The sequence below is a fragment of the Folsomia candida genome, unplaced genomic scaffold, assembly GCF_002217175.1.
Source record: "Folsomia candida strain VU population unplaced genomic scaffold, ASM221717v1 Fcan01_Sc010, whole genome shotgun sequence".
In the NCBI taxonomy this organism is placed as follows: Eukaryota; Metazoa; Arthropoda; class Collembola; order Entomobryomorpha; family Isotomidae; genus Folsomia; species Folsomia candida.
In genome coordinates, this window is record NW_019091202.1 from 3,890,016 (window position 1) to 3,902,180 (window position 12,165).

The following is a 12,165-nucleotide window of genomic DNA, read 5'->3' on the forward strand; positions in this document are numbered from 1 at the left end:
ATGCACTTGCAGCATTTGAGGAAGAAGCTGCCCAGCTTGACACAGAGAAGAACACGACGACCAACAGAAATCTGCTGAAATAGCATAGGTATGTATCCCTAGACAAAACTAGTACACATCTTTCCAATACCATAAAAGGTATAAATTCATGGTAGGATTTATGCCGTTCCAGCTTTAACAAATTTAACAAATGTATGTTTGTACTTGATATGATAGTCTTGATTTTGTCGTCACAATTAAATGCATATTATTATTCAGAAGTTACCAAAATTATTACAACATACCTCAGCACACAAATGTGTGTATGATTAAGTTGGGCCTAAAGGTTCTTAGAATTCTACCTTCGTAGGCAGCAAATCTTGTGTCTCGTGTCTCGTGTCACTAGGCATTGATTGCCCGTGGTTCTTTACGTTCATGTCTCATCTCAGTTGACATTTCCATGTAAGATTTTCAACATCTTACGCTTTTCTGAACCTCTATAGTTATGGAACAATAGGTCAGCGATGTACAATTTAAAAGTATTAAATTGTAAATAGTTTTACAACTACTTTCACAACAACTCATTAATATGTTAAAACAATGTATGCATTCATAATGGATATGCATATAACTAAGATTATATATTTGGTACACAAATTAAGCGTCGGCCAAATTTAATTTCCTTTCCGTGAACGAGAGATCTTCATAACTTTCAGCTAACAGTTTGGGAGGATTTCCAAATTCGTATCAATTTTATCCATACTCATCTTGAACGTTTCTGGGTGAGTGGAGCTGGACGGAATCTACCTCTACCCAGTCAGGTCCTACCCGGTCAGATATTTTTTTTTCACCCATGCTTAGGGCCAATTGAATCAAATTTCCCGCCAATGTCGACCCATGCACTCACATGCAGTCCCTTACAATTAAAGTATCAAAAGTACATATTATCATAAGTTCTTTCTGCAAAATAACAATTTTACTAATAATGCCCCACGTATAATTTGAATAAACTAAATAAGTTAGTGATATACTCCAATCTGATTGTAAAAGAAAGTAAGGGACAGAAGTAAAAATGTGTCGATGTATGGGTAGCTTTGTTTGTGTGGATTAAGGGTCAAGTCTCTCAAGGCGCCTCTTCACTTATTTCTATTTTAAGGATAATAATTTCCACATACATATAGTTGTTATGTATGCATTTAGAGGAGAGATGACAGAGGAGAGATGTAGTTTAGGAAGGCTTTATTAATAATAATTGTGGTTGCATTATTACATTGCATTTTGCATACTATGTATGTACCTAACACTACGTATATACCTAATACTACCCTCTTGCAGGAGACTTTTTCTCCTGAAAAAGAGTAGTGACGCTAACTTAACAAGGAGTGATTACGACGAATTTACTAAACTGAACAAAGCATACGAGTGACGAGTACGATCACTCGGGACAAAGGAAAGGCGGAATAACGTCCGCCATTATTCTACACAACTACACAACGAGGCAAAGGCGAGGAAAAATTCACTAAATTTTTAAATTTTGAAGAATTAACTAACAAAATTGTGTTCTAAAATACAATCAAATTGATAAAATAAAGTGCTACATATCTGCCTCATCAAAAATTATGTCAGGAAGCGGATTCACAGCAAAGGTAAGTACTAAATACATATATATTTTTTTTTTTTGAAATTTTTGGACATTGTGGGAATTATGTTAGAAATAAATTGTGAAAATCATGAAATTGGTTAAAAATAAATGTATATCTAGTATCGACAAGCAGTAAAATGACTATAAAACTAATTTTTATGTTGATAAATTGCAGATTCCGGGTTTGATAACATCTAAGGGTACCCCTTGGGGGGAGAGCCCTTAAGGCTGGGGGGAAGGGGGGATTTAAGGGCCCTCCTCAGAGGTCAAAGGTCACCGGGGGTGTGGCTGTGGGTGGGGTGGGTGGTCTCGGGAACTTGGAAAAATTACTGGAAACTTGGAAATTGCTGGGTGACGTCATCCACCGACTGCCTCACTCCCGGTAAGCAGAACTACAAATATTGAAGCAAAATTATTACTCAAATGAATAAATCGTGATACAGAAATATTGGTTGATATTAATAATAAGAAATCTATAGTTTTTTTGTGAATGAATAATAATGAATGAACTTAGTTATAATTTCCGAAGGCATCGAACTGGTGGACCGTAGTTTGGGGCGGAGCACTGGGCAAGGTTGACATCTCGTGGGCGTCGTGACGTGTCGGCAGTGGCTCGGTAGGTGGAGTAGCGTAGATAAGTCGGGGATTTGGATTGGTGCGATTAGCTAATTTAGAAAGATGGCGTAAAATGGTTAGGCCAATCAGGATTAAAATGAGGAGGAAAAGGACAGTAAGGACATCCGACGTGACTTCGATGGCTTCAAGGACAGGGTAGGCGTGGACTCCAGGAATTAGGGGGAGTAGGCGGCTGCATGAATTTCCAAGGGCACGTGATGGGTGGCAGGAAGTGGTGGCGCGGAATAGTTTGTGTGAGGAATTGATTCATGCCATTCTTGGTTGATAATCTCGTCCAGGGCAGCAAAGTGAGTAGCATTGGTGATGATGGGGGTGCGTAATTTGGTGAAGGGGGCGGGAAGAAGATGATGGTAAGACGGATCCCACTGGGTTCGGAGACAAGGGAAGTCGGGCGTCACCAGAATAGAGTCCACGTAGAGTCGGCTGGAGCAAGAGAGGTGCACTTCCAAAAGGCCAATTGTCGGGGCTGTAATATTCTTGTGGGCACTTCGTGAAGTTGGATATAATTTGATGGTGGAATTTGGGGCAATGATTCCGAAGCTGGCTGGTCCCAACTGCAGAATTAGTGGGTGGTACAGCTTAGTGCATGAGAGGTGGCAATTTTGGTTGATTTCTGAGATGGGGGCACTTTTTAGGAGGGTTCGAATGCAATTATGCTCAGGAATAACAGGAGGATCAAAACGTGGGAGCAAGCAGAGAGCATTTGTTGTCGGGTCAGAGTTGAGTGATATGGTCGGCGTGATGGGGATAATACGATGTTTGGACAGGGCAACGTAATTCACATCGATTTTCACTTGACAGACGTCATCGTTGAATAAAAAGGGCAGGGGTTGGATTCGTTTCATCTCGTACGTCGTATTCAGGCTCACTAGGGGGATGCGAACAGTCGCAACCACTTTGTTCGGACTAAACAAACAAGTCGCTAAGGGATAGCGAAAAACGTCCTCCAAGTCGCTGGAGGGGATGCTGAGCTCTCTGTTATGTTGAAGTATCTTCCGTTGCAGGACTCGTAGGTCGCGTCGCAGCATCTTCGGGCTAACAATAAAGGGTGGGAGTAGTGACTGCCTGCAGTCGCTAAGGGTCTGGATCCAGTTTTGGTTCAGTACTGTCTGAAATTGGGCGACGGCCAGGGCAAAAAGGGAATGGTGGTCATCCTGGGCTTTGGATTCTAGTCTCTCTTCTTCATTGGCGATATCGCGTAACTCATTGTGAACTACTCGGTCGGTTTCGCTAAGGGCTTCCTCGAGGGCCTGAAAATCTTTGTTAAAAATTTTAGTGGACTCAACTGTGAAGGAATGCTCTGCTGTAAGGGCCGATTGAAGTTGTAGGGTGAAATTATCAAGGTGGTGCTCGTTAAGCTGCATGCGGTCGACAGTTTTTTGTTGGGCCACGCCACAGCACCAATTATAAAAGTCGCCAATGATTTCTATGGAACGGCGGTGACACGTTGAACTGGGGGACGGGAAAATTGGGAGGAGTCGAAGTGCAAGAGAGTGGGTGGCATTCAAAATTTGGCCGATGTCTGTGTCGTTAAGCGGTGTCAAGAGGCGGGTCCATTGGTCGAGGTCAGGGAGATCCATTTCGTAAATCAGAGGAACGGTAGATTCATAGGGAATAATTTTGACATTCGTTGTCAAAACTCCAGTTGAAAGTCGCGTAATTGTTTTTGAAAGTTGGTCTTTCGCACCAGTCAGGCGAGCACCAGAAACAAGTGCAACACAAAGTAGGCACAAAGGATTCATGATCCCTCTTGAAATTTAACTTTCTTTCGTGAACGAAGATTGTATTGGTGTGCAGGTGTTGGTTGTTTGTTATGTGGGAAAACTGGTGAAAGAACCGGTGGCGTAGATTGCGACAGCGTAGATTCGTATGTATGTGCTTGTGGAGAGAGTTGAGGGAAATCAGAGTCGAAGAGAAAATTATTTGTGGGCAACTGAGCTTGTTGCGAGGTCAGTGTGTCACTGGTGGTTTGAGTCGGAGATCCAGGTGAGGATCGGGAGGAATGTGGTGGGTCTAGAGAAGATAAAACTTCCTCGTCAGCATAGTCAGCATTATCTTGGTGGTCTGCACTCTGAGGAGGGTCTGTACTTGCATCGTGGGAAATGTCCAGAGCAGAAGGGGAGAATGTGCTGACGGTGGTCTCATCAGTCGTCCTAGAGTTGTATAGTTTCAGTTTCTCAACATGGGCGGTCTCCGTGATAACACGACCATTAGACATCGTAGCGGAAATTATGTAATTAACGTCAGAAAGTTTTCGCTTAATCATGTACGGGCCGAACCAATACTGCATTAATTTAGCAGCGAGACCCTTCTTTTGGATGTACTTACGGCAGAGAACTTGACTGCCTATAGGAAATTCAATATGCTTGCGTTTTTTGTCATAATAAAATTTTGCAACCTCTTGAGAGTGTTGGATTCGCTCCCACGCAAGTGTCCGAGCAGATCTTATGTGAGAAAGGAATTTCTCCAAACTAATGTATTCCTCAGCAATAAATGCGGATTCCGTGGGAAGGACCACCTCACGGCCGTAGAGTAATTCGAACGGGCTAAAACCAGTCGTGGTGTGCTTGGAGGAATTAATGGCAAATGTAATATGAGGCAGCCATGTGTCCCAATCAGAGTGTGATTTGAGAGAATCGGTTAGATAAATTTGAATACAGTCATTTAGAACTGCATGGCTTCGTTCTATTTGACCTTGACTTTGCGGATGGTAGGCGGTGGAGAGCAAGTGCTTAATGCCCAAGGCGGAAGAAAGTTGCGATAATAAATCAGAGGTAAAAATTGTACCTTTATCAGATTGGAGGATAGCAGGCACACCGTGGCGGCATATTAGTTTCACCAAAAAGTTGATAATGTCCTCAGTTTAAGCAGATTTGACAGCTTCAGTTTCGAGCCATTTGGTCAGGTAACATGATGCGGTAATTATGTATTCTTTGTTGGATTTACTGGCAGGAAATGGGCCAGCCACGTCTATTTGAACACGTTGAAAAGCATTTTTTGGCACTTTTATGCATTGGAAAAGTCCATTGGGTTTAGATCTGGGTGATTTCCGAAACTGGTATTTGGAACAGGTGGCTACATATCGCATTATTTGACGACGCATACCAGGAAACCAATATCGCTGCTTGATTCTGTCGTACGTTTTTGTAAACCCCATGTGTCCGGAAAATGGGCTGTCGTGAAACTCATCTAGGACGGAAGGAGTTTTGACGGAATAACCAGGGTTAGACGGTTATATTGGTTATCACGTTTAAATAGTACGTCATCTTTTAGTGTGAAATGCTCATTGATTTTTGTATCTTGTCCTAATTTCAGTTTGTTGATAATTATGGCTAGTTCAGGGTCGTCACCTTGACTGGACATCAAATTAAGAGAGCCAATTGTCAGAATAGGGAGGTCATCAAGCTCATCACGATTTGGTTGAAAATCTTCAGTCGGATAGCGACTGAGGAAATCGGCACATTCATGTTTCTTGCCACTCACATGGCGAATTTCAACTATTGTATAATCCATTAGACAAACAACCATACTTGACAGTCGAGAGTTGAGCTCTTTTTTTGACCATTGGAGAAGCCAGCAAATCCCGTGGCAGTCTGTGGCGATGGAAAGGGGGACACCATAAATGAGGGGTCGCAGGCGTTTCAGGGCCCAACAGATGGCTGTGAGTTCCAACATGACTGAGGGATAGCGTTTCTCAGCCACGGAAAGAGTTCGTGAGATAAATGCTACCGGATGTTTCTCGCCCTCATAGAATTGGAAAAGTCCGGCTCCTAGTCCATAAGAAGAGGCGTCGGTTTCTAACAGGGTAGGAAGGGCAGGGTCAAATAATCTTAGTACTGGTCGTGACAACAGTCGTGCAATGACCGTGGCGAAGGCAGCTTGGTGCTCTTCAGTCCACGTAATGTTCCCTCGGATGGTTGATAAACATTGTAACGGGTGGACAATGCGGGAAAAATTTGGTATATATTTGCGAAAATAACTGAAGAATGCTACTAGTTTCTTCACTTTGTGTCCGGTGGTGGGGGGTTTTAGCTGGGACACACCACGTAATTTCTTCTCATCGGGTTTTGTCCCCATGGCGAAGAGAGAAAAACCGAGTAAATTTATTTCGCTTGGAGAAAGTCACATTTATATGGCTTAAGATTGAGCCCTTCGGCGGCAATTCGTTCAAAAATTAATCGTAATTTTTCCAATGCTTCTTCTTCGGTTGCTCCAGCGGAAACTATGTCGTCAAAAAAATTCTGGCAAACTTCACCCTTAAGGCCGGAAAGTACTTCATCGAGGAGCTCGGCGAATCGGGCGGGGCCATTTGAGACCCCAAATGGAAGAACGGTGGGGGCAAAGGTACCCTCACGGGTCACAAAAGTTGCTTTCTCTTGGGCGTCAGGAGTCATAGGTACCTGGTAGTAGCCTGAGGTAAAGTCGAGACTGGTGAAATATTTCTTGCCACGCAAGGACTGAAAAATATCATCAATGCGAGTTTGTGGCCACTGGATCTTTTTGGTAATACGGTTAAGGGACCTGTAGTCTACCGTAAATCTTTGAGAGTTCAGGTTGTCGTCGTCATCCTTTTTCGGGACGAAAAAGCAAGGAGAGGACCATGACCCACGGATGGGACGTACAATTCCTTGGGCTAAAAGTTTGTCGACGTGACTTTTGATGTCTCTGTGAATCTTTTCTGAATGATTAAATTGTTGCATTCTAATGGGAGGATGATCTCCGTTGTCAATATCGAATTCTACACGGTCGGTTCGCCCTAATTTGGTTGGGTCCCATGAAAAAATATGCTTAAATTCCGTGATCAGAGAAAGCAACTTGGCTCTCGTAGAAGGCGAAATGTTGGGATTGATTTTGAGTTTGGTCAGATCCATAAGAAAAGGTGGCGGTGAAAGTTCAGCTGCAGCTACCGGTGGTGGAGAAAGTGCGGCTGGTGGTGGTGAAAGTAGGGCTGATGGTAATGGCGGTGGTGGTGGTGGTGAGGGCCCCGAGGCTGCTGGTGAAATTGTTAGGGATGGCAGAAGTGGTTTTGGGCTGGGGGTTGTTCCGGTTGTGTCGAGGGAGTCCGCTGAGACGCATCAAGTAATTTCATGTCCATATTTCTGTTTAGTGATTGCATAATTTCTTTGTTATCTCGCTTTGTTATATCGCAGGAATGGAATAATCGTTGCGGGGCGCTTGTATACGGGACGGAACCAAGGATAGGAGACATTAAACAGCGAAAGGATTCGTTGCTGGACAGGAGGAAATGTACTTGAAAATCATGCCCAAGTAGAAGAGGACATGGTGATGAGGGAACAACGAAAAACGGGTATGTCACTTGTTGGGTACCAATTTTGAGAGGTAGAATGACCAGGCCGCAATCTCTAATGGTATGATTGCCAAAATCCGACAGTCGGTAAGGTAAATTTGGGTTAATCCGGGGTAAACCAACAGCAAGGGCTTCTGTGATGATTGAGGCTTTAGCACCATTATCGACTGTTGCAGTGATTCGTTGATTATTGATAAAAGTGTCGATTGTTACTGGTCCATGATTAGCAGAGAAATCTTGCAGGTTGATGCGTAAGTCAATCGTATTTTGGTTAAACGTAACATGTCGCGGTCCAGCAGGGTCAAGGGAGGGGGACGATGGACGTAGAATAGATTTTAAAGGCTTCAGGGATGGTGGGCAGATCAATCTGCCCAAAGCCGGGCGTTTCCCGACGGGGGCGGTGAACCGGGAGGGGTACGCGTTGAACGCTCATCCCACTGATGGTTTTCGCGTCTCGTGTCGTCACGATCCGTAGTATTATGATGGAAGTTGTCACGGCGACGGGGAGATTCACCACGGCGGCGCGGCTGAAAGTCTGAATTGCGACGCTCATCGTGGGGGGAGTCATCTCGGCGACGGTAGTCACGGTTGTCATTGCGACGGCGGTGGTCACGAGGAGAGTCGTCACGGCGGCGGTTATCGCGGCGGTACACAATGGGCCAGGAGCCTAAAAATGTGGCCATTAAGGCGGTATCTTGAATTGGCTATTCACATATTTCAACGTGTAGTATAGAACCAACATGTCCTCCATGCAAAATATAAAACCAAATGTTACACCCACTCGGGTGTACCCATGGGGTAAACTTTTCGTAATACATTACGAAGATAGGGCGAACACATATTCTAAAAACTTCACAAAACTTCACGCATTGCGGACTCAAAACTCATGCCATTAAATACCCCATGGTGTGCTAAGTATACCCTGCTGCGACCGTCTGCGACCATCAAGCTTTATTCCAACCACACCCACTTTTAGGCGACTTTTCGATTTTAACGGAACCATTTCATGTTATATATCATTTTTCTCAGCTCGGCGAGGGAATCTCGACAGATTCATTAGAGTTTAGAAACCACACCCCCAGTGGGTGTGGTCCTCGGCAACTTTTAGATTTCAACGAAACCATGTCATGTGATATGTCATTTTTCTCAGCTCGATGAGGGGATCTCGATGGAATGATTAAAATTTTGTCACCACACCCCCAGTGGGTGTGGCTCTAAGAAAATTCTCAATTTTAACGAGAACAATATCATGTGATATATCATTTTTCTCAGCTATACGAGTGAATATCCACAGAATAATTAGAATTTTGAAACCACACCCCCAGTGGGTGCGGAATTCAGCGAGTTAAAGTTGTTTTCTCCCACACCGAAATAGCACTACCCGTATTTTGCGTTTCCATGAAGGCTCGCGTTTTCGGTTGTGGCGGTTTAGAGGGCATTTTCAGCCCAAATTAAAATTTGTCAAAAACTTATGTTTTGTATGTTATATAATTTTAACGCTATATCATAAATGAAAGAGCAAAACCATTTTTTCTCAAAAATTACAAAAAAAGATTAGAAAAATACATTTGTAAAAGTTTAAGGCTTTGTATGCTATTTCAAAATTTTGAAAAATGCAGCAAGAAATTGTAAAAAATTGCAAAGTTTGAAAGTGGGTTTTTCTTAATTTACGTAATGCAATTCAAATTATTTTGTTGAAATCCCCTCGTTTAGTTAAGAGAAATGATTTATTACATGACATGACGTGGTTTAGTTAAAATCGAAAAGTCGCTGATTTTTAGTATTCCGTCGAAAGATCCTTGTTGAGCTGAGAAGAATGATATAACACATGGCATGGTTTTATTAAAATCGACAATTTTCTGGGAACCACACCCACTGGGGCTGTGGTTTTCTAAATTTAAGGTATTCCGTCGATACCTCTAATCAAGCTGAAAAGAATGACATATCACACTACATGGTTTCGTTAAAATCGACAATTTGCTTAGAGCCACACCCACTGGGGGTGTGGTGTCAAAATTATAATGATTCTGTCGAGGTCCCCTCGTTGAGCTGAGAAAAATGATATGTCACATGATATGGTTTCGTTGAAATCGAAAAGTCGCAGAGGGCCACACCCACTGGGGGTGTGGCATGTGACTATTAAAAATTTCCTCATATAATATATGCCTTTGGTTATTGTTGCACACCAAAATCTAGTTCTAGTTTGTTCAAACTCGGCTTCTATATATTTTTGGCCAAAATATTTTAAATCTGGCCCACTGTGCGGTAGCCAGCACCGGAGGTATCGTTATTACGATACCCACCATTGCGACCACGCCCTTGGTCGTTAAGTTGAAGGCCAGCATTTTCTTGCGACACTCTATAATTCTATGTCCGCGGATGCCGCAGTAGTAACATTCAAATGAGGGGCGTTGTCCGTTAGGACGAGGCGCACGATTATCCTGGGACTGATCTGGGCGAGATCTTGAGCCGTGATTTTGGGAGGGCGACACATTAAGTCGCATGATAGCAGCTTGTAGATCGCTAAGGTGATTAAGCACACCTTGCATATTCTTAACATTGGTCAAATTCACTCCGAGTGACAGTCCTCCGTCAGTTGCATTATTCACGGGCTTAGGCTGAGCCGTGGGCGGAGCTAGTGGGGTTACGGGGGCCTAGTGGAGGCCAGCGAATGCGTCGAGTCCAACAGATTGAGGGGGAGCGGTTGGGGAGATAATCGTTACGGGCGGTTGGAGTTGAGGGGTCAGCGTTTTCTGCAGGCCACGGTCTTCATAATGCTTCACAAGTGACACTAAGTCACCATAGGTCAAAGGAGGTCCTTTGCACTCGAGGAATTGACGTAGGGAAGGGTCCAAATTGTCCATAAGGAGTCGAATGATATCTGGTTCTGCATGGCCTGTGTATTCCTCAGACATAACAGCGCGAAGTCGTTGCAAGTAGACCGATGCTTTCTCGAGCTTTGGTTTTGGGGACTTTAATAGGTCCAGGACGGACGTATGATCATCAACCTCCATTGGGCATTTGGTCAGAAAATTGTTAATAAAGGTAGCCCATTCAATGGCTGGATTGTCTTGTTCCGCGAAATTGATCATGAAATAATGTTGGGCAGTGGCATTGGAGAAAGCCAAGGGAAGAGTTAATTTGGCTTGAGGAACAGTTAAGCGTTTTGCTTCCGCCCAGCGCAGGAAACGCTGAATAAAAAGTCGAAGTCCGAGCTTGGATAGTTCATGTCCATATTTTGGCATTTCGAGATTAATATTAACCAGAGGAGCTGGTTGTGGAGGGCTACCGGTAAAGAAATTCCTCGCGGCCATGTTGGCGGTGGCGGCTGCTGGAGTGGGAGGAGGAACTGGAGGTCGGTTTGGCGGGGGCGGACGGATGAAGGGGGATGGAGAGGACGGAAACCGAAAAACCGCGTCTGGGTTTAATGCTCTTGGTCCGAAGAAAAATGTGTTAGCTGGGGGTGGAGGAGGAGGGTTCGGGGGACGCGAAGGTTCCGGGGTTGGTACGAAGTTCACTGGCTGATTCTCGCGTATAAAAGTAACGGAAGGAGGACGTACCTGGTTGTTTAACAAATTATCATTTATATTTCCAGGGAGGATGCTCGACGCGGAATGATCTGGGTCAGGGGCCGAGGGGAGGTGCGATAGCGGAAGTGGATCACTATTGGTATATCCAAAGTCATCAGTCACAACACCGCACTGAGAACTGTCTGTGGGGCTGACGATCTGGTGTTCACGGTCAGAGTCAGGGTCAATAGGGTCACGTAAATGGCTAAAACGTCGGCCAGAAACAAATACACTTTCGGGAGCTTCGAGCAGGTCTGACGGGGGAGGTGAGGGGTCAGTGCGTCGACTGAAAAAGTTCCAAAGGGGCATCGTCGTGGAAAAATTGCATTATGTTTGTCAGGAAAGGATGTGTACTCAATTTTGAATAAATTGTATAATTTGCACTTTAAGAGATTATGTATATAAAAGTTAATTTCTTGGCAGTCAGAGGAGAAAAAGTACTCTGGAGGTCCACCAATGTTATGTATGCATTTAGAGGAGAGATGAGAGCGGAGAGATGTGTAATTTAGGAAGGCTTTATTAATAATAATTGTGGTTGCATTATTACATTGCATTTTGCATACTATGTATGTACCTAACACTACGTATATACCTAACATAGTTCATAAACAATATGATTTATTCAAAGTAAATATCTATGTAGACAGATTTACTTGCTCCCATTACCCATTCGGGCTATTCAGCCCATGTAGTTTCGAGGTTGCGAATAATGTGACTAACATAGTTATAAATATTTATGGTAATCATTCTCCGTGTAGCAGTCTTTGTGACGCTATGTAAATGCATATATGTTCCACCGGCAATTTCGAACATATGATATTTCTCATCTACTACGTATTTAATGACGAGAAATGTAGTATCGGTTGTCAAATATGATATGTTTGTCTTTATGAATAGCTTTTCGACTTCAACTTGAGAAGTTGTACCGTATGCAACTGGAAATGAAATGTCATTATTTATTTAGTTACCCAGTACCAGTCTTTGACCTTGAAGCGCAGGCTGCATAGGAATCGGACACTCTTGCAATTAAA

The 12,165-nt window shown here is 43.6% G+C and overlaps 1 long non-coding RNA gene across 1 annotated transcript; it reads left to right on the forward strand.

Annotated features, from left to right (window-relative positions):
* The first annotated feature begins 1,087 nt into the window (after positions 1–1,087).
* Positions 1,088–11,523, forward strand: LOC118436782. Its single transcript, XR_004835701.1, has 4 exons — positions 1,088–1,625; positions 1,797–2,003; positions 7,408–7,565; positions 11,161–11,523. It is a non-coding gene; the product is annotated as an uncharacterized LOC118436782 (long non-coding RNA).
* Positions 11,524–12,165: the final 642 nt, after the last annotated feature.